The 21,551-nt window shown below is 35.0% G+C and overlaps 1 protein-coding gene across 4 annotated transcripts in view; it reads right to left on the bottom strand.

The window, feature by feature from the left end:
* Positions 1–21,551, bottom strand: part of LOC133571909 (tyrosine-protein kinase Fyn) — a 129,592-nt gene that overhangs the window by 69,103 nt on the left and 38,938 nt on the right. For 3 of the 4 annotated variants that reach the window (XM_061924436.2, XM_061924438.2, XM_061924439.2), the window contains exon 2: positions 18,914–18,982. The gene's annotated coding sequence lies outside the window, so the exon portion shown is untranslated. Of the gene's footprint in view, positions 1–16,929; positions 16,938–18,913; positions 18,983–21,551 lie in introns of those variants that run through there. The other variant, XM_061924437.2, reaches the window with a different exon arrangement.

Genomic DNA, 21,551 nt, shown 5'->3' with positions numbered 1-21,551 from the left:
CAAACAAATAAATTAGTCTTTTTCTCGCAATGTGTCGACTTCTTTCTTATAAAATTGGGAACAATTTCTCATATTCTTTCTGTTTCTGTAACATTGCAATATTTTCTCGTAAAATCATGACTTTTTAATGTAAAATTATTACTATTTAATGCAAAATGGTGACATTTGTCATATAAAATTCTGACTTGTATCACAACGTTGCCATTTTTTTTTGTTGTTCTTGTAAAATAGTGACATATTTTGAGTCAAATTATGACTTTTGTCATAATTTTGTTGAGTAAAATTCCGATTGTTATTATAACATTGCCAAAATTGTAGTTTTCTTAGAAAATTTTTGACTTTTGTCGAGTAAAATGACGACTCTTTTCATAAAATTGCCAAAATTGGAAGCTTTTCTTGTAAAACTGCGATTGTTATTGAGTAAAATTCCAACTTTTATCATAATATTGCACAAATGTTCAGTTTTTCTTGTCAAATTTCGACTTGTGTTGAGTAAAATGAGGACTTTTATTATAACACTGCCAAAATTCTAAGTTTTTCTGGTGAAATTCCAACTCATTTTTCACAACAAGCTTTTTTTATATATGCATAGTATGTATATATTATTAATGTTGTAAATACACTTCTTTATATATCTAGAAAGGCTGGTCCTAAAGAGGGAGGAATTTTTCTCAGGTCTCAAGAAGGTAAGAAATACAAGAGTGTGTGTGTGTGTGTGTGTGTGTGTGTGTGTGTGTGTGTGTGTGTGTGTGTGTGTGTGTGTGTGTGTGTGTGTGTGTTCTTGTACTGCTACCCTTCTTGAGACATGAAGAAGGAAAAGTATCTTCCATATGAGGAGGTGTGAACAAGTGATCACGTAAATCATGGTCCCAATAACATTGCATCTAATAGACAATGTCTCATTTGCACCCCCTGGTGGTCGAAATGAGGGTGGTCCCAAAAAGGAGGTCAACATATGAAATAACAAGTGTGTGTAAGAAATAGAAATGCGCCCCGTTTGGCCAAAATTAATTTTTTTTTAAATTAAAAAATATATGTATATAGAGACATACTTTAATAACTTGAAGTAAATAATGAAGATTAAAATCCAATTATAAACAAACAAATAAATTAGTCTTTTTCTCGCAATGTGTCGACTTCTTTCTCATAAAATTGGGAACAATTTCTCATATTCTTTCTGTTTCTGTGACATTGCAATATTTTCTCGTAAAATTATGACTTTTTAATGTAAAATTATTACTATTTAATGCAAAATTGTGACATTTGTCATATAAATTCTGACTTGTATCACAATGTTGCCTTTTTTTTTTTGTTCTTGTAAAATAGTGACATATTTTGAGAAAAATTATGACTTTTGTCATAATTTTGTTGAGTAAAATTCCGATTGTTATTATAATATTGCCAAAATTGTAGTTTTCTTAGAAAATGTTGACTTTTGTCGAGTAAAATGACGACTCTTTTCATAAAATTGCCAAAATTGGAAGCTTTTCTTGTACAACTGCGACTGTTATTGAGTAAAATTCCAACTTTTATCATAATATTGCACAAATGTTCCGTTTTTCTTGTAAAATTTCGACTTGTGTTGAGTAAAATGAGGACTTTTATTATAACACTGCCAAAATTCTACGTTTTTCTGGTGAAATTCCAACTCATTTTTCACAACAAGCTTTTTTTATATTTGCATAGTATGTATATATTATTAATGTTGTAAATACACTTCTTTATATATCTAGAAAGGCTGGTCCTAAAGAGGTAGGCATTTTTCTCAGGTCTCAAGAAGGTAAGAAATACAAAAGTGTGTGTGTGTGTGTGTGTTCTTGTATTGCTACCCTTCTTGAGACATGAAGAAGGAAAAGTATCTTCCATATGAGGAGGTGTGAACAAGTGATCACGTAACTCATGGTCCCAATAACATTGCATCTAATAGACAATGTCTCATTTGCACCCCCTGGTGGTCGAAATGAGGGTGGTCCCAAAAAGGAGGTCAACATATGAAATAACAAGTGTGTGTAAGAAATAGAAATGCGCCCCGTTTGGCCAAAATTAATTTTTTTTTAAATTAAAAAATATATGTATATAGAGACATACTTTAATAACTTGAAGTAAATAATGAAGATTAAAATCCAATTATAAACAAACAAATAAATTAGTCTTTTTCTCGCAATGTGTCGACTTCTTTCTTGTAAAATTGGGAACAATTTCTCATATTCTTTCTGTTTCTGTAACATTGCAATATTTTCTCGTAAAATCATGACTTTTTAATGTAAAATTATTACTATTTAATGCAAAATGGTGACATTTGTCATATAAAATTCTGACTTGTATCACAATGTTGCCAAATTTTTTTGTTGTTCTTGTAAAATAGTGACATATTTTTAGTAAAATTATGACTTTTGTCATAATTTTGTTGAGTAAAATTCCGATTGTTATTATAACATTGCCAAAATTGTAGTTTTCTTATAAAATTTTTGACTTTTGTCGAGTAAAATGACGACTCTTTTCATAAAATTGCCAAAATTGGAAGCTTTTCTTGTAAAACTGCGACTGTTATTGAGTAAAATTCCAACTTTTATCATAATATTGCACAAATGTTCAGTTTTTCTTGTAACATTTCGACTTGTGTTGAGTAAAATGAGGACTTTTATTATAACACTGCCAAAATTCTAAGTTTTTCTGGTGAAATTCCAACTCATTTTTCACAACAAGCTTTTTTTATATTTGCATAGTATGTATATATTATTAATGTTGTAAATACACTTCTTTATATATCTAGAAAGGCTGGTCCTAAAGAGGGAGGCATTTTTCTCAGGTCTCAAGAAGGTAAGAAATACAAGAGTGTGTGTGTGTGTGTGTGTGTGTGTGTGTGTGTGTGTGTGTGTGTGTGTGTGTGTGTGTGTGTGTGTGTGTGTGTGTGTGTGTTCTTGTATTGCTACCCTTCTTGAGACATGAAGAAGGAAAAGCATCCTCCATATGAGGAGGTGTGAACAAGTGATCACGTAAATCATGGTCCCAATAACATTGCATCTAATAGACAATGTCTCATTTGCACCCCCTGGTGGTCAAAATGAGGGTGGTCCCAAAAAGGAGGTCAACATATGAAATAACAAGTGTGTGTAAGAAATAGAAATGCGCCCCGTTTGGCCAAAATTAATTTTTTTTTAAATCAAAAAATATATGTATATAGAGACATACTTTAATAACTTGAAGTAAATAATGATGATTAAAATCCAATTATAAACAAACAAATAAATTAGTCTTTTTCTCGCAATGTGTCGACTTCTTTCTTATAAAATTGGGAACAATTTCTCATATTCTTTCTGTTTCTGTAAAATTGCAATATTTTCTCCTAAAATTATGACTTTTTAATGTAAAATTATTACTATTTAATGCAAAATGGTGACATTTGTCATATAAAATTCTGACTTGTATCACAATGTTGCCATTTTTTTTGTTGTTCTTGTAAAATAGTGACATATTTTGAGTAAAATTATGACTTTTGTCATAATTTTGTCGAGTAAAATTCCGATTGTTATTATAACATTGCCAAAATTGTAGCTTTCTTAGAAAATTTTGACTTTTGTCGAGTAAAATGACAACTCTTTTCATAAAATTGCCAAAATTGGAAGCTTTTCTTGTAAAATTGCGACTTTTATTGAGTAAAATTCCAACTTTTATCATAATATTGCACAAATAATCAGTTTTTCTTGTAAAATTTCGACTTGTGTTGAGTAAAATGAGGACTTTTATTATAACACTGCCAAAATTCTAAGTTTTTCTGGTGAAATTCCAACTAATTTTTCACAACAAGCTTTTTTTATATGTGCATAGTATGTATATATTATTAATGTTGTAAATACACTTCTTTATATATCTAGAAAGGCTGGTCCTAAAGAGGGAGGCATTTTTCTCAGGTCTCAAGAAGGTAAGAAATACAAGAGTGTGTGTGTGTGTGTGTGTGTGTGTGTGTGTGTGTGTGTGTGTGTGTGTGTGTGTGTGTGTGTGTGTGTGTGTGTGTGTGTTCTTGTATTGCTACCCTTCTTGAGACATGAAGAAGGAAAAGTATCTTCCATATGAGGAGGTGTGAACAAGTGATCACGTAAATCATGGTCCCAATAACATTGCATCTAATAGACAATGTCTCATTTGCACCCCCTGGTGGTCAAAATGAGGGTGATCCCAAAAAGGAGGTCAACATATGAAATAACAAGTGTGTGTAAGAAATAGAAATGCGCCCCGTTTGGCCAAAATTAATTTTTTTTTAAATTAAAAAATATATGTATATAGAGACATACTTTAATAACTTGAAGTAAATAATGAAGATTAAAATCCAATTATAAACAAACAAATAAATTAGTCTTTTTCTCGCAATGTGTCGACTTCTTTCTTATAAAATTGGGAACTATTTCTCATATTCTTTCTGTTTCTGTGATATTGCAATATTTTCTCGTAAAATCATGACTTTTTAATGTAAAATTATTACTATTTAATGCAAAATGGTGACATTTGTCATATAAAATTCTGACTTGTATCACAATGTTGCCAATTTTTTTTGTTGTTCTTGTAAAATAGTGACATATTTTGAGTAAAATTATGACTTTTGTCATAATTTTGTCGAGTAAAATTCCGATTGTTATCATAATATTGCCAAAATTGTAGTTTTCTTAGAAAATTTTGACTTTTGTCGAGTAAAATGACGACCCTTTTCATAAAATTGCCAAAATTGGAAGCTTTTCTTGTAAAACTGCGATTGTTATTGAGTAAAATTCCAACTTTTATCATAATATTGCACAAATGTTCAGTTTTTCTTGTAAAATTTCGACTTGTGTTGAGTAAAATGAGGACTTTTATTATAACACTGCCAAAATTCTAAGTTTTTCTGGTGAAATTCCAACTCTTTTTTCACAACAAGCTTTTTTTATATGTGCATAGTATGTATATATTATTAATGTTGTAAATACACTTCTTTATATATCTAGAAAGGGTGGTCCTAAAGAGGGAGGCATTTTTCTCAGGTCTCAAGAAGGTAAGAAATGCAAGAGTGTGTGTGTGTGTGTGTGTGTGTGTGTGTGTGTGTGTGTGTGTGTGTGTGTGTGTGTGTGTGTGTGTGTGTGTGTGTGTGTGTGTTCTTGTATTTCTACCCTTCTTGAGACATGAAGAAGGAAAAGTATCTTCCATAAGAGGAGGTGTGAACAAGTGATCACGTAAATCATGGTCCCAATAACATTGCATCTAATAGACAATGTCTCATTTGCACCCCCTGGTGGTCAAAATGAGGGTGGTCCCAAAAAAGAGGTCAACATATGAAATAACAAGTGTGTGTAAGAAATAGAAATGCGCCCCATTTGGCCAAAATTATTTTTTTTTAAATTAAAAAATATATGTATATAGAGACATACTTTAATAACTTGAAGTAAATAATGAAGATTAAAATCCAATTATAAACAAACAAATAAATTAGTATTTTTCTCGCAATGTGTCGACTTCTTTCTTATAAAATTGGGAACAATTTCTCATATTCTTTCTGTTTCTGTAATATTGCAATATTTTCTCGTAAAATTATGACTTTTTAATGTAAAATTATTACTATTTAATGCAAAATGGTGACATTTGTCATATAAAATTCTGACTTGTATCACAATGTTGCCAATTTTTTTGTTGTTCTTGTAAAATAGTGACATATTTTGAGTAAAATTATGACTTTTGTCATAATTTTGTTGAGTAAAATTCCGATTGTTATTATAACATTGCCAAAATTGTAGTTTTTTTATAAAATGTTGACTTTTGTCGAGTAAAATGACGACTCTTTTCACAAAATTGCCAAAATTGGAAGCTTTTCTTGTAAAAGTGCGACTGTTATTGAGTAAAATTCCAACTTTTATCATAATATTGCACAAATGTTCAGTTTTTCTTGTAAAATTTCGACTTGTGTTGAGTAAAATGAGGACTTTTATTATAACACTGCCAAAATTCTAAGTTTTTCTGGTGAAATTCCAACTCATTTTTCACAACAAGCTTTTTTAATATTTGCATAGTATGTATATATTATTAATGTTGTAAATACACTTCTTTATATATCTAGAAAGGCTGGTCCTAAAGAGGGAGGCATTTTTCTCAGGTCTCAAGAAGGTAAGAAATACAAGAGCGTGTGTGTGTGTGTGTGTGTGTGTGTTCTTGTATTGCTACCCTTCTTGAGACATGAAAAAGGAAAAGTATCTTCCATATGAGGAGGTGTGAACAAGTGATGACGTAAATCATGGTCCCAATAACATTGCATCTAATAGACAATGTCTCATTTGCACCCCCTGGTGGTCGAAATGAGGGTGATCCCAAAAAGGAGGTCAACATATGAAATAACAAGTGTGTGTAAGAAATAGAAATGCGCCCCGTTTGGCCAAAATTTAAAAAAAATTAAATTAAAAAATATATGTATATAGAGACATACTTTAATAACTTGAAGTAAATAATGAAGATTAAAATCCAATTATAAACAAACAAATAAATTAGTCTTTTTCTCGCAATGTGTCAACTTCTTTCTTATAAAATTGGGAACAATTTCTCATATTCTTTCTGTTTCTGTGATATCGCAATATTTTCTCGTAAAATCATGACTTTTTAATGTAAAATGATTACTATTTAATGCAAAATGGTGACATTTGTCATATAAAATTCTGACTTGTATCACAACGTTGCCATTTTTTGTTGTTGTTCTTGTAAAATAGTGACATATTTTGAGTAAAATTTTGACTTTTGTCATAATTTTGTTGAGTAAAATTCCGATTGTTATTATAACATTGCCAAAATTTTAGTTTTCTTATAAACTTTTGACTTTTGTCGAGTAAAATGACGACTTTTTTCATAAAATTGCCAAAATTGGAAGCTTTTCTTGTAAAACTGCGATTGTTATTGAGTAAAATTCCAACTTTTATCATAATATTGCACAAATGTTCAGTTTTTCTTGTAAAATTTCGACTTGTGTTGAGTAAAATGAGGACTTTTATTATAACACTGCCAAAATTCTAAGTTTTTCTGGTGAAATTCCAACTCATTTTTCACAACAAGCTTTTTTTATATGTGCATAGTATGTATATATTATTAATGTTGTAAATACACTTCTTTATATATCTAGAAAGGCTGGTCCTAAAGAGGGAGGCATTTTTCTCAGGTCTCAAGAAGGTAAGAAATACAAGAGTGTGTGTGTGTGTGTGTGTGTGTGTGTGTGTGTGTGTGTGTGTGTGTGTGTGTGTGTGTGTGTGTGTGTGTGTGTGTGTGTGTGTGTGTTCTTGCTACCCTTCTTGAGACATGAAGAAGGAAAAGTATCTTCCATATGAGGAGGTGTGAACAAGTGATCACCTAAATCATGGTCCCAATAACATTGCATCTAATAGACAATGTCTCATTTGCACCCCCTGGTGGTCAAAATGAGGGTGGTCCCAAAAAGGAGGTCAACATATGAAATAACAAGTGTGTGTAAGAAATAGAAATGCGCCCCGTTTGGCCAAAAATTTATTTTTTTTAAATTAAAAAATATATGTATATAGAGACATACTTTAATAACTTGAAGTAGATAATGAAGATTAAAATCCAATTATAAACAAACAAATAAATTAGTCTTTTTCTCGCAATGTGTCGACTTCTTTCTTATAAAATTGGGAACAATTTCTCATATTCTTTCTGTTTCTGTAACATTGCAATATTTTCTCGTAAAATTATGACTTTTTAATGTAAAATTATTACCATTTAATGCAAAATGGTGACATTTGTCATATAAAATTCTGACTTGTATCACAATGTTGCCATTTTTTTTGTCGTTCTTGTAAAATAGTGACATATTTTGAGTAAAATTATGACTTTTGTCATAATTTTGTCGAGTAAAATTCCGATTGTTATTATAATATTGCCAAAATTGTAGTTTTCTTAGAAAATGTGGACTTTTGTCGAGTAAAATGACGACTCTTTTCATAAAATTGCCAAAATTGGAAGCTTTTCTTGTAAAACTGCGACTGTTATTGAGTAAAATTCCAACTTTTATCATAATATTGCACAAATGTTCAGTTTTTCTTGTAACATTTCGACTTGTGTTGAGTAAAATGAGGACTTTTATTATAACGCTGCCAAAATTCTACGTTTTTCTGGTGAAATTCCAACTCATTTTTCACAACAAGCTTTTTTTATATTTGCATAGTATGTATATATTATTAATGTTGTAAATACACTTCTTTATATATCTAGAAAGGCTGGTCCTAAAGAGGGAGGCATTTTTCTCAGGTCTCAAGAAGGTAAGAAATACAAGAGTGTGTGTGTGTGTGTGTGTGTGTGTGTGTGTGTGTGTGTGTGTGTGTGTGTGTGTGTGTGTGTGTGTGTGTATTCTTGTATTGCTACCCTTCTTGAGACATGAAGAAGGAAAAGTATCTTCCATATGAGGAGGTGTGAACAAGTGATCACGTAAATCATGGTCCCAATAACATTGCATCTAATAGACAATGTCTCATTTGCACCCCCTGCTGGTCAAAACGAGGGTGGTCCCAAAAAGGAGGTCAACATATGAAATAACAAGTGTGTGTAAGAAATAGAAATGCGCCCCGTTTGGCCAAAATTAATTTTTTTTTAAATTAAAAAATATATGTATATAGAGACATACTTTAATAACTTGAAGTAAATAATGAAGATTAAAATCCAATTATAAACAAACAAATAAATTAGTCTTTTTCTCGCAATGTGTCGACTTCTTTCTTATAAAATTGGGAACTATTTCTCATATTCTTTCTGTTTCTGTAACATTGCAATATTTTCTCGTAAAATCATGACTTTTTAATGTAAAATTATTACTATTTAATGCAAAATGGTGACATTTGTCATATAAAATTCTGACTTGTACCACAATGTTGCCATTTTTTTTGTTGTTCTTGTAAAAAAGTGACATATTTTGAGTAAAATTATGACTTTTGTCATAATTTTGTTGAGTAAAATTCCGATTGTTATTATAACATTGCCAAAATTGTAGTTTTCTTAGAAAATTTTGACTTTTGTCGAGTAAAATGACGACCCTTTTCATAAAATTGCCAAAATTGGAAGCTTTTCTTGTAAAATTGCGACTGTTATAGAGTAAAATTCCAACTTTTATCATAATATTGCACAAATGTTCAGTTTTTCTTGTAAAATTTCGACTTGTGTTGAGTAAAATGAGGACTTTTATTATAACACTGCCAAAATTCGAAGTTTTTCTGCTGAAATTCCAACTCATTTTTCACAACAAGCTTTTTTTTATATGTGCATAGTATGTATATATTATTAATGTTGTAAATACACTTCTTTATATATCTAGAAAGGCTGGTCCTAAAGAGGGAGGCATTTTTCTCAGGTCTCAAGAAGGTAAGAAATACAAGAGTGTGTGTGTGTGTGTGTGTGTGTGTGTGTGTGTGTGTGTGTGTGTGTGTGTGTGTGTGTGTGTGTGTGTGTGTGTGTTCTTGTATTTCTACCCTTCTTGAGACATGAAGAAGGAAAAGTATCTTCCATATGAGGAGGTGTGAACAAGTGATCACGTAAATCATGGTCCCAATAACATTGCATCTAATAGACAATGTCTCATTTGCACCCCCTGGTGGTCGAAATGAGGGTGGTCCCAAAAAGGAGGTCAACATATGAAATAACAAGTGTGTGTAAGAAATAGAAATGTGCCCCGTTTGGCCAAAATTAAAAAAAATTTAGTTAAAAAATATATGTATATAGAGACATACTTTAATAACTTGAAGTAAATAATGAAGATTAAAATCCAATTATAAACAAACAAATAAATTAGTCTTTTTCTCGCAATGTGTCGACTTCTTTCTTATAAAATTGGGAACTATTTCTCATATTCTTTCTGTTTCTGTAATATTGCAATATTTTCTCGTAAAATTATGACTTTTTAATGTAAAATTATTACTATTTAATGCAAAATGGTGACATTTGTCATATAAAATTCTGACTTGCATCACAACGTTGCCATTTTTTTTGTTGTTCTTGTAAAATAGTGACATATTTTGAGTAAAATTATGACTTTTGTCATAATTTTGTTGAGTAAAATTCCGATTGTTATTATAACATTGCCAAAATTGTAGTTTTCTTATCAAATTTGGACTTTTGTCGAGTAAAAGGACGACTCTTTTCATAAAATTGCCGAAATTGGAAGCTTTTCTTGTAAAATTGCGACTGTTATTGAGTAAAATTCCAACTTTTATCATAATATTGCACAAATGTTCCGTTTTTCTTGTAAAATTTCGACTTGTGTTGAGTAAAATGAGGACTTTTATTATAACACTGCCAAAATTCTAAGTTTTTCTGGTGAAATTCCAACTCATTTTTCAAAACAAGCTTTTTTTATATTTGCATAGTATGTATATATTATTAATGTTGTAAATACACTTCTTTATATATCTAGAAAGGCTGGTCCTAAAGAGGGAGGCATATTTCTCAGGTCTCAAGAAGGTAAGAAATACAAGAGTGTGTGTGTGTGTGTGTGTGTGTGTGTGTGTGTGTGTGTGTGTGTGTGTGTGTGTGTGTGTGTGTGTGTGTGTGTGTGTGTGTGTGTGTGTGTTCTTGTATTGCTATCCTTCTTGAAACATGAAGAAGGAAAAGTATCTTCCATATGAGGATGTGTAAACAAGTGATCACGTAAATCATGGTCCCAATAACATTGCATCTAATAGACAATGTCTCATTTGCACCCCCTGGTGGTCGAAATGAGGGTGGTCCCAAAAAGGAGGTCAACATATGAAATAACAAGTGTGTGTAAGAAATAGAAATGCGCCCCGTTTGGCCAAAATTAATTTTTTTAAAATAAAAAAATATATGTATATAGAGACATACTTTAATAACTTGAAGTAAATAATGAAGATTAAAATCCAATTATAAACAAACAAATGAATTAGTCTTTTTCTCGCAATGTGTCGACTTCTTTCTTATAAAATTGGGAACAATTTCTCATATTCTTTCTGTTTCTGTGACATTGCAATATTTTCTCGTAAAATTATGACTTTTTAATGTAAAAATTATTACTTTTTAATGCAAAATGGTGACATTTGTCATATAAAATTCTGACTTGTATCACAATGTTGCCATTTTTTTTGTCGTTCTTGTAAAATAGTGACATATTTTGAGTAAAATTATGACTTTTGTCATCATTTTGTTGAGTAAAATTCCAATTGTTATTATAATATTGCCAAAATTGTAGTTTTCTTAGAAAATTTGGACTTTTGTCGAGTAAAATGACGACTCTTTTCATAAAATTGCCAAAATTGGAAGCTTTTCTTGTAAAACTGCGATTGTTATTGAGTAAAATTCCAACTTTTATCATAATATTGCACAAATGTTCAGTTTTTCTTGTAAAATTTCGACTTGTGTTGATTAAAATGAGGACTTTTATTATAACGCTGCCAAAATTCTACGTTTTTCTGGTGAAATTCCAACTCATTTTTCACAACAAGCTTTTTTTATATTTGCATAGTATGTATATATTATTAATGTTGTAAATACACTTCTTTATATATCTAGAAAGGCTGGTCCTAAAGAGGAAGGCAGTTTTCTCAGGTCTCAAGAAGGTAAGCAATACAAGAGTGTGTGTGTGTGTGTGTGTGTGTTTGTGTGTGTTCTTGTATTTCTACCCTTCTTGAGACACGAAGAAGGAAAAGTATCTTCCATATGAGGAGGTGTGAACAAGTGATCACGTAAATCATGGTCCCAATAACATTGCATCTAATAGACAATGTCTCATTTGCACCCCCGGGTGGTCGAAATGAAGGTGGTCCCAAAAAGGAGGTCAACATATGAAATAACAAGTGTGTGTAAGAAATAGAAATGCGCCCCGTTTGGCCAAAATTAATTTTTTTTTAAATCAAAAAATATATGTATATAGAGACATACTTTAATAACTTGAAGTAAATAATGAAGATTAAAATCCAATTATAAACAAACAAATAAATTAGTCTTTTTCTCGCAATGTGTCGACTTCTTTCTTATAAAATTGGGAACAATTTCTCATATTCTTTCTGTTTCTGTGACATTGCAATATTTTCTCTTAAAATCATGACTTTTTAATGTAAAATTATTACTATTTAATGCAAAATGGTGACATTTGTCATATAAAATTCTTACTTGTATCACAATGTTGCCATTTTTTTTTTGTTCTTGTAAAATAGTGACATATTTTGAGTAAAATTATGACTTTTGTCATCATTTTGTTGAGTAAAATTCCGATTGTTATTATAATATTGCCAAAATTGTAGTTTTCTTAGAAAATGTTGACTTTTGTCGAGTAAAATGACGACTCTTTTCATAAAATTGCCAAAATTGGAAGCTTTTCTTGTAAAACTACGACTGTTATTGAGTAAAATTCCAACTTTTATCATAATATTGCACAAATGTTCAGTTTTTCTTGTAAAATTTCGACTTGTGTTGAGTAAAATGAGGACTTTTATTATAACACTGCCAAAATTCTAAGTTTTTCTGGTGAAATTCCAACTCATTTTTCACAACAAGCTTTTTTTATATTTGCATAGTATGTATATATTATTAATGTTGTAAATACACTTCTTTATATATCTAGAAAGGCTGGTCCTAAAGAGGGAGGCATTGTTATCAAGGCTCAAGAAGGTAACAAATACAAGAGAGAGTGTGTGTGTGTGTGTGTGTGTGTGTGTGTGTGTGTGTGTGTGTGTGTGTGTGTGTGTGTGTGTGTGTGTGTGTGTGTGTGTGTTCTTGTATTGCTACCCTTCTTGAGACATGAAGAAGGAAAAGCATCTTCCATATGAGGAGGTGTGAACAAGTGATCACGTAAATCATGGTCCCAATAACATTGCATCTAATAGACAATGTCTCATTTGCACCCCCTGGTGGTCGAAATGAGGGTGGTCCCAAAAAGGAGGTCAACATATGAAATAACAAGTGTGTGTAAGAAATAGAAATGCGCCCCGTTTGGCCAAAATTAAATTTTTTTTGAATTAATTAATATATGTATATAGAGACATACTTTAACAACTTGAAGTAAATAATGAAGATTAAAATCCAATTATAAACAAACAAATAAATTAGTCTTTTTCTCGCAATGTGTCGACTTCTTTCTTATAAAATTGGGAACAATTTCTCATATTCTTTCTGTTTCTGTAACATTGCAATATTTTCTCGTAAAATTATGACTTTTTAATGTAAAATTATTACTATTTAATGCAAAATGGTGACATTTGTCATATAAAATTCTGACTTTTCTCACAATGTTGCCAATTTTTTTTGTTGTTCTTGTAAAATAGTGACATATTTTGAGTCAAATTATGACTTTTGTCATAATTTTGTTGAGTAAAATTCCGATTGTTATTATAATATTGCCAAAATTGTAGTTTTCTTAGAAAATGTTGACTTTTGTCGAGTAAAATGACGACTCTTTTCATAAAATTGCCAAAATTGGAAGCTTTTCTTGTAAAATTGCGACTGTTATTGAGTAAAATTCCAACTTTTATCATAATATTGCACAAATGTTCAGTTTTTCTTGTAAAATTTCGACTTGTGTTGAATAAAATGAGGACTTTTATTATAACACTGCCAAAATTCTAAGTTTTTCTGGTGAAATTCCAACTCATTTTTCACAACAAGCTTTTTTTATATGTGCATAGTATGTATATATTATTAATGTTGTAAATACACTTCTTTATATATCTAGAAAGGCTGGTCCTAAAGAGGGAGGCATTTTTTCAGGTCTCAAGAAGGTAAGAAATACAAGAGTGTGTGTGTGTGTGTGTGTGTGTGTGTGTGTGTGTGTGTGTGTGTGTGTGTGTGTGTGTGTGTGTGTGTGTGTGTGTGTGTGTGTGCAGTATTCGGAAACATTTTTTTGCAATGACACTGCATATTTTTCTATAATGAAGAATAAAAATGAAATAACACAATTCTATGACCAAACATACGCTACAATTGTTTTTGTTTTCAATACCGGAAAAAAAAAAATGTGCAAAATAAAACTGTAGGATGTGGTAAAAGTAAAATATGTCTGTGGGGGCTTCATCCTCTGCAGAGGTGCTATAGTTGAAGAATTGTTGACGCACAATGTTAGTGAGTGAGTGCAGGCAGGATGTGGTGAGGGTGGCAAGTTTCCATCCACCTCACAACTATAGAACTACACAAGAGCTTCATGGCTCAGCCCCAGAAAACGTTGGTTATTTTTTGCAAATATTAGCTCATTTGGAATTTGATGCCTGCGACATGTTTCAAAAAAGCTGGCACAAGTGGCAAAAAAGAGTGAGAAATGCTCGTCAAAGACTTATTTGGAACATCCCACGGGTGAACAGGCTAATTGGGAACAGGTGGGTGCCATGATTGGGTATAAAAGCAGCTTAGGGCGGGGCGAGGGTCACCACTTTGTCAACAACAAATTGTTTAAGAACAACATTTCTCAAGCAAGGAATTGAGGGATTTCACCATCTACGCTCCGTAATATCATCAAAAGGTACAGAGAATCTGGAGAAATCACTGCACGTAAGCCATGATATTACACACCTTGGATCCCTCAGGCGCTGCTGCATCAAAAAGCCACATCGGTGTGTAAAGGATATCACCACATCAACACTTCAGAAAACCACTGTCAGTAACTACAGTTGGTCGCTACATCTGTAAGTGCAAGTTAAAACTCTACTATGCAAAGCCAAAGCCATTTATCAACAACACCCAGAAATGTTGCTGGCTTCGCTGGGTCCGAGCTCATCTAAGATGGACTGATGCAAAGTGGTCTGTGGTCTGACGAGTCCACATTTCAAATTGTGTTTGGAAACTGTGGATGTCGTGTCCTCCGGACTAAAGAGGAAAAGAACCATCCGGACTGTTCTAGGGTGAAAAGTGTAGAAGTCAGCATGTGTGATGGTATGGGGGTGTATTAGTGGCCAAGACATGGGTAACTTACACATCTGTGAAGGCACCATTAATGCTGAAAGGTACATACAGGTTTTGGAGCAACATATGTTGTTATCATGGACGCCCCTGCTTATTTCAGCAAGACAATGCCAAGCTAGGTGTTACAACAGCATGGCTTCATAGTAAGAGAGTGCAAGTACTAGACTTGGCCTGCCTGTAGTCCAGACATTGAAAATGTGTGAAGGCTAAAATATCAGAAGGGAGACTGAAAAACCGAATCCTAGGACAAGTGTAGCGTATGGACTCTGAAGGACTTCTGCACATCTGTGCTTTGACTTGAGACCTTTATGAATATGCACTGAATTAATAATATACTCTCAATGTTTTCCAATCCTATTTAGGACGCAGACCTCCACTATCGGGGATGAAGAGGACTTGATTGAACTCACCCTCCATTCTTCTCTCCATCTGACACCTGAGGAGATGCAGTGTACGCCTGCTTCAGCTGTGGACCTACACAAGGACTCTGAGCCAGGTCGGTATTCTGATCTTTCAAGAGCCTTAAACGTAGGATCATGAAAACAAGAGTTGTTCTATTTTATTCAAAGATGACCTTTGTCAGCTATTGTGAGGATTATTACTAATTAGATGATGCCAATGCTGAAGTTGAAGTGAAATGCTGACAGAATGTAGTATGAATGTAAGAATAGTTGACATGAATCAACATTTAGAACAGGTCCTGGAGGGGTGGGAGTTTGCAGCCAATAACCCTTCTCAGCAGCACGTACGATGCGCCACAGTCCATGGACTGTGGCGCCGGGGGACCACGCGGTGATGGAGGAGGTGAGGATGGACTCGATGATGGCTGAGTAAAACTGCACCAGCATCTCGGTCGGCACCTTAAGTTTCCTCAGCTGCCGCAGGAAGTACATCCTCTGCTGGGCCTTCCTGATGAGGGAGCCGATGGTCGACTCCCACTTGAGGTCCTGGGTGATGGTGGTGCCCAAGAAACGGAAGGAGTCCACAATGGGAGAGTCAATCAGGGTGAGGGGGGACGGTGGGGCTGGGACTTTCCTGAAGTCCATGATCATCTCCACTGTTTTCTGGGCGTTCAGCTCCAGGTTGTTGAGGCTGCACCAGGACGCCAGCCGGTCCACCTCTCTCCTATAGGCGGTCTCATCGTCTCACTTGACATCCATTGCTTTCGGTCTCCCCTAGAGGGGGGGCGGGGGGGTTACCCACATATGCGGTCCTCTCCAAGGTTTCTCATAGTCATTCACATCGACGTCCCACTGGGGTGAGTTTTTCCTTGCCCTTATGCGGGCTTTGTACCGAGGATGTGGTTGTGGCTTGTGCAGCCCTTTGAGACACCTGTGATTTAGGGCTGTATAAATAAACATTGATTGACATTGAATCAATGATCCCCTCCACGCGTTGGGAAGACTATGTCTCCCGGCTGGCCTGGGAACGCCTCAGGATCCCCCGGGAGGAGCTAAACCAAGTGGCTGGGGAGAGAGAAGTCTGGGCTTCCCTGCTTAGGCTGCGACCCCCACCTTAGATGGATGGTTTCTCAATACTGGAAGGACACCTACCCTCCACTCTCTCACTCCTCTTTTCCACAGACTATAAACCAGCTCAACAGCAGCGTTCTCCCAGCAGTCAAAAGACTGAGGTTAGAGCAGCGTTTCTCAAAGTGTGGGGCGCGCCCCACTGGTGGGGAATAGAGACATGACAGGTACAGGAACGGGAGGAAATTTTACTTTAAATTTTTTTTAAATTATTATATTTTTAGATTATTTTTTTTACTATGCTTTCATTTTCTACACACACTGTAAATCACTTTGTGATTCTGTCTGTGAAATCCGCTATATAAATAAATGGAAATTACCGGTACTTATTTTTACTGTAGGCTTTATATTTCTCGGTAGGAGCGAAAGTTTGACAGACATAGCAACAGTAACTAATGGGGGCGGGGCTAAGCGGAACAAACTTTCAAGCGGATGGGTAGCAGGCTAATGTGTGGATCACAATTACACAAATATATACATTTGTGACTCGCACCTCAAAGGTCGTCGAGCCAGAGCCAGCGCCTGCAGAGAAACAAAAATGTGACGGGCACACACTGTGTCATTCACCGGGAAGCACTCGCGTCAAGGCAGCTCAGCCCCGAACTCAATGAGGTTTTAACAGATGTTGTGAGCGCGGTCAATTTGATCAAAACACGACCACTGAAAGCGCGACTGTTCTCTGCACTGTGTGAGGAAATGGGAGCTGATCATACAGCCGTGCTGTTTCACAGTGAAGCAAGGTGGCTCTCCTGGGGGAAAGTGCTGTCACTTGCCCTGTCTTGCCAAATGCATAGCTCCTCCTTTTTTTTTGTTGCAAAGATTGCAAAGTGGCACTTTTATTGTATTTATTATTGAACTTGATGCAAGTTATTTGATTTATTATTGAACTTGATGCAAGTTATAACACTTTTTTTTATTTATTATTGAACTTGATGCAAGTTATTGGATTTATTATTGAACTTGATGCAAGTTATAACACTTTTTTTGATTTATTATTGAACGTGATGCAAGTTATAACACTTTTTTTTATTATTGAACTTGATGCAAGTTATAACACTTTTTTGATTTATTATTGAACTTGATGCAAGTTATAACACTTTTATTTGATTTATTATTGAACTTGATGCAAGTTATAACACTTTTTTGATTTATTACTGAACGTGATGCAAGTTATAACACTTTTTTGGATTTATTATTGAACTTGATGCAAGTTATAACACTTGTTTTGATTTATTATTGAACTTGATGCAAGTTATAACACTTTTGTTTTATTTATTATTGAACTCGATGCAAGTTATAACACTTGTTTTGATTTATTATTGAACTTGATGCAAGTTATAACACTTTTTTTATTTATTATTGAACTTGATGCAAGTTATTGGATTTATTATTGAACTTGATGCAAGTTATAACACTTTTTTTGATTTATTATTGAACGTGATGCAAGTTATAACACTTTTTTTTATTATTGAACTTGATGCAAGTTATAACACTTTTTTTGATTTATTATTGAACTTGATGCAAGTTATAACACTTTTATTTGATTTATTATTGAACTTGATGCAAGTTATAACACTTTTTTGATTTATTACTGAACATGATGCAAGTTATAACACTTTTTTGGATTTATTATTGAACTTGATGCAAGTTATAACAGTTTTTTTTATTTATTATTGAACGTGATGCAAGTTATAACACTTTTTTTGATTTATTATTGAACTTGATGCAAGTTATAACACTTTTGTTTTATTTATTATTGAACTTGATGGAAGTTATTTTATTTATTGAACTTGATGCAAGTTATACCACAGCTGCACAGTTATTTTGTTTATTATTGAACTTAATGTTATTTTATGTTATTGAGTTCGAATGTATACAACTTGATGTTCAATAAATTTGAAAATGTTAAAGCTTGGCATTAGCGCTCTGTTGGGGCGATGGGGGCAGGTGGGGCTTGAAAACTCCCCCTTGTCCAAAGTGGGGGATGACAAAAAAAGTTTGAGAACCACTGGGTTAGAGTAATAGTAAATCCCCCTTTTGGCTCCTCATCAAGTCTGCAAAGGACTTGAAGCATGCATATGTCCACAGTAGTCCTGGTCCATGTGCTTCATACACTGGTGATTAAAAACAACATCAAATGCTGAACAAGTAAGAAGCTCGTGGAGGCTTTTATTGACATTGGAGAATACTGAACACAAGGGAGCTGACTTATTAGAAAAAAGCTTTTTCCTTTTAAATGACTAACAAACATTAGGCCACAGCTAACTTCTTCAAATTCAGTTATTTTGGGGGGCTAAAAACACCCCCAAAAAAGGTTGTACCCAGACTAAATGTAACCATAACACAAGAAGAAGAAGAAGAGGCATGGCTTTGACAAACGTTTTGTTCCGAACAGAACATTTTCACTTTCATTTTCATTGCGCTTGAGACAACACCACCAGTCTTAACTTAGTCCTCTGGAATGGGAGTAGTCATACCTCAGGTTTTCGCCGTATCAGGATCCTTATGTCCTCCACATGGCGTTATGTACCACCAAAACAAAGGTCCTGTTGAGACAGAAGACACTGAATTATTATCCATCTTTATAAAACCATATCAATGTCCCATTCAGTCAAAAGTAGGTCTTTGTGTACTGTAATACATATTTGTATTTGTATTATTAGTGTGTTCTAACTATCGTGGGATCACACTCCTCAGCCTTCCCGGTAAGGTCTATTCAGGTGTACTGGAGAGGAGGCTACGCCGGATAGTCGAACCTCAGATTCAGGAGGAACAGTGTGGTTTTGGTCCTGGTCGTGGAACTGTGGACCAGCTCTATACTCTCGGCAGGGTCCTTGAGGGTGCATGGGAGTTTGCCCAACCAGTCTACATGTGTTTTGTGGACTTGGAGAAGGCATTCGACCGGAAGTCCTGTGGGGAGTGCTCAGAGAGTACGGGGTATCGGACTGTCTGATTGTGGCAGTCCGCTCCCTGTATGATCAGTGCCAGAGCTTGGTCCGCATTGCCGGCAGTAAGTCGGACACGTTTCCAGTGAGGGTTGGACTCCGCCAAGGCTGCCCTTTGTCACCCATTCTGTTCATAACTTTTATGGACAGAATTTCTAGGCGCAGTCAAGGCGTTGAGGGGATCTGGTTTGGTGGCTGCAGGATTAGGTCTCTGCTTTTTGCAGATGATGTGGTCCTGATGGCTTCATCTGGCCAGGATCTTCAGCTCTCACTGGATCGGTTCGCAGCTGAGTGTGAAGCGACTGGGACGAGAATCAACACCTCCAAGTCCGAGTCCATGGTTCTCGCCCGGAAAAGGGTGGAGTGCCATCTCCGGATTCGGGAGGAAACCCTGCCCCATGTGGAGGTGTTCAAGTACCTCGGAGTCTTGTTCACGAGTGAGGGAAGAGTGGATCGTGAGATCGACAGGCGGATCGGTGCGGCGTCTTCAGTAATGCGGACGCTGTATCGATCCGTTGTGGTGAAGAAGGAGCTGAGCCGGAAGGCAAAGCTCTCAATTTACCGGTCGATCTACGTTCCCATCCTCACCTATGGTCATGAGCTTTGGGTTATGACCGAAAGGACAAGATCACGGGTACAAGCGGCCGAAATGAGTTTCCTCCGCCGGGTGGCGGGGCTCTCCCTTAGAGATAGGGTGAGAAGCTCTGTCATCCGGGGGGAGCTCAAAGTAAAGCCGCTGCTCCTCCACATGGAGAGGAGCCAGATGAGGTGGTTCGGGCATCTGGTCAGGATGCCACCCGATCGCCTCCCTCGGGAGGTGTTTAGGGCACGTCCGACCGGTAGGAGGCCACGGGGAAGACCCAGGACACGTTGGGAAGACTATGTCTCCCGGCTGGCCTGGGAACGCCTCGGGGTCCCACAGGAAGAGCTGGACGAAGTGGCTGGGAAGAGGGAAGTCTGGGCTTCCCTGCTTAGGCTGCTGCCCCCGCGACCCGACCTCGGATAAGCGGAAGAAGATGGATGGATGGTAATACATATTTATTAAAGGAGCCATATGTAATAATGCCCTGATATGTCAAAAAGGCATTAATAAATGATGTTATTTTCCAATATCTCTATAACTGATTACAGTTGTTCATATGCTCATTTCAAACTCAGATTTACAGCCCCGAAATCTTGTTATCGTTTTCATTTCGATGTCCCGCCCTCCACCGTTTGACCAATTAGAAAGTCTGTGAGTGTCTCACATACACATCCTTGCCAACCTTGAGACCTCCGATTTCGGGAGGTGGGGGGGTGGGGGTGGGGGCGTGGTCAGGGTGGGGCGGCGGGCGTGGTTGGGGGCGTGGTTAAGATATATATATATATATATAAAAAATACTTGACTTTCAGTGAATTCTAGCGATATTTATATATATATTTTATTATATATATATATATATATATATATATATATATATATATATATATATATATATATATATATATATATATATATATATATATATATATAAAATAAATTATTATTTATTGCATAGTGGATCTAACATAATAGTGAGAGTCCAGTCCATAGTGGATCTAACATAATAGTGTGAGAGTCCAGTCCATAGTGGATCTAACATAATAGTGAGAGTCCAGTCCATAGTGGATCTAACATAATAGTGAGAGTCCAGTCCATAGTGGATCTAACATAATAGTGAGAGTCCAGTCCATAGTGGATCGAACATAATAGTGTGAGAGTCCAGTCCATAGTGGATCCAACATAATAGAGTGAAAGTCCAGTCCATAGTGGATCTAACATAATAGTGTGAGAGTCCAGTCCATAGTGTATCTAACATAATAGTAAGAGTCCAGTCCATAGTGGATCTAACATAATAGTGTGAGAGTCCAGTCCATAGTGGATCTAACATAATAGTGTGAGAGTCCAGTCCATAGTGGATCTAACATAATAGTGTGCAAGTCCAGTCCATAGTGGATCTAACATAATAGTGTGAGAGTCCAGTCCATAGTGGATCTAACATAATAGTGTGAGAGTCCAGTCCATAGTGGATCTAACATAATAGTGTGCAAGTCCAGTCCATAGTGGATCTAACATAATATTGTGAGAGTCCAGTCCATAGTGGATCTAACATAATAGTGTGCAAGTCCAGTCCATAGTGGATCTAACATA

Source organism: Nerophis lumbriciformis, linkage group LG29, assembly GCF_033978685.3.
Source record: "Nerophis lumbriciformis linkage group LG29, RoL_Nlum_v2.1, whole genome shotgun sequence".
NCBI classification, from domain to species: domain Eukaryota; kingdom Metazoa; phylum Chordata; class Actinopteri; order Syngnathiformes; family Syngnathidae; genus Nerophis; species Nerophis lumbriciformis.
This window is presented reverse-complemented; position numbering and strand designations above follow the sequence as displayed.